This window comes from Chrysochloris asiatica, unplaced genomic scaffold, assembly GCF_000296735.1.
Source record: "Chrysochloris asiatica unplaced genomic scaffold, ChrAsi1.0 scaffold00044, whole genome shotgun sequence".
Taxonomy (NCBI): domain Eukaryota; kingdom Metazoa; phylum Chordata; class Mammalia; order Afrosoricida; family Chrysochloridae; genus Chrysochloris; species Chrysochloris asiatica.
The window spans coordinates 5,746,531-5,748,560 of NW_006408562.1; the positions used below are offsets into that span (position 1 = coordinate 5,746,531).

At 38.6% G+C, this 2,030-nt stretch overlaps 1 pseudogene; it reads right to left on the reverse strand.

The window, feature by feature from the left end:
- Positions 1–200: 200 nt before the first annotated feature.
- LOC102837817 lies at positions 201–980 on the reverse strand (annotated as a pseudogene).
- Between the last annotated feature and the right edge of the window lie 1,050 nt (positions 981–2,030).

Consider the following 2,030-nt stretch of genomic DNA (forward strand, 5'->3'; position numbering starts at 1 on the left):
GAAAATGTTCTGCTAGGTAAAAAGGAGGAAGGCTGTACAGCTTTTGGCAAAAATGCTTTTCCAGACAAGCAAATCAAAACAACACAATCAACATCAAGGAGGCTACAGCGAGACATCAGAACTACAACTTCTTATATCTGTGCTAGAAAATCCCATTTATCCAGAATGGACGAAAATTTCAGAAAAAAAGGGGGGCATTTTCAAACAATTCTTACTTTACCCATTTTAAGTTGTTTCTTCCCAACTTCTCCCCCTGCCACTTCTAATTTTGCATGATCCAACAGAAAAATGGCTCCTAGTAGAAACTGGCTATTTATTTTTCTTTCTGTAGTGGGATTGTCAAAGAGCCTGGATACTTCAGGTTCATACACATCCATGACCAGTGCCCCACTATACTCCCACCTAAAATGGATTTGGTGAACTCAGCTTCCCAATGCCGCTTTGTTCTCCCACTGATGAAGGTCAGTTTCAGAGTGTATCTGTCATCAAACCTTTCGAAACTAGAGTACAGTGGCCAAATATCATCAGGATCCATCCCTGTAGGATCTTTCCTGTGAACCACAAGAAAAATGCTCTTCTCTTTATATGAGCTATAAATAGTCAGGATCCCCATCATGACAAAATAGGATATGACACACAAAGCCAAAACTAGCTTTGACTCTGGAAAGGGATGCATATAATCCCAAATCAAAGCTACTATGGCAATAAAAGACAAGAAATGGTACAGATGGTGAGGCGACCATCAATTAGACCAAAATTTTCCACTTACTTGTACTTTTCCAGAAGTACTTTTTGGCAGAATCATCCAAAGAGTTTTTTACAGCAGATCCATCCCATTTGTCAATTTTTATTGGCTTATCAATCTTCCACTTATCCAACAAACCGCTTCGATTACCGCTTGTCCCGCCCTTGAGACCACTCCCAGCCCCGCTATTGCCTTGAGCACCACTTCCCCCACCTTGTGCAGTTGCCGGCGCCATTTTCTCTAGGAACTTAGCTGTATGATTTGATTTTCGGTCAAATAATAGGTCTATAAGGAGAAACTTCGTCTCTCATATTTAGGACATATTATCAGGTGGGACCAGTCACTGGAGAAGGATATCATGTTTGGTAAGGTGGACAGTCAGAGAAAAAGAGGAAGACCCCCAACGAGATGGATTGGCCAAGTGGCAGCATCGCTGGACTCAAGCGTGGCAACAGCAGTGAAGCTGGCCCAGGATAAGGCTGTGTTTCGTTCTGCTGTGCATAAGGTCGCTATGGGTTGGTACCGACTCCATGGCACCTAACAACATAAGGGGAATGGTAACATTAAGTAGTTATACACACTTTAGAACTATCAGTCATTTGAATTCAAAAGGTTAGCAGTGACCTAAGAACAAAGTTCAGAAAGGTTTGAAACAAAAAAAGACCTGGCTGAAGTAGGATAAATGATGTCACCTTGTAGGGATGGCAATCAATGCAATGACATAAAACAAAATGTGAATTCAATTTTTCACAGCAAACTGATCCACTCTGTAGACCTTCACCCAATTCACAACAACAACAACAACAACAAAAACTTGTAAGTATAATTAATTAATTAATTTAAAAGAAAACAAAAAAATAAATAAGTTTTGGGAAACAGATACCAAATATCATTGTGCCACCAGGCTTGTATATAAGTTATAACAAAGAGAGGTAACAAAAGCATGAATTTAAAAAATATATATGTAGCTTATTATAATTTTATGTATAACACATAAAGGAAATCCAATTCTCTCTACCTTGTTTGATAAAGGGAATGTTACATATCATGAGTGACAATTATTCCAGACATGATAGAAAAGCAGATCAGTTATGCCAAGGGAGTGACTAGACTGTGTCCATGAAGGTTTATAGTGGACAAATCACATATTTTGTCCATATCCCTAAGCCATCCAATTCTGTATGAATCAAGGAAAAAGATCTTAAAATATATTTAGCCAAAAGAAGACTGTAAAGTCAGTGCAACTTACTTCCAATTATCAATGCTATCTACTGAGAAAGCAAAA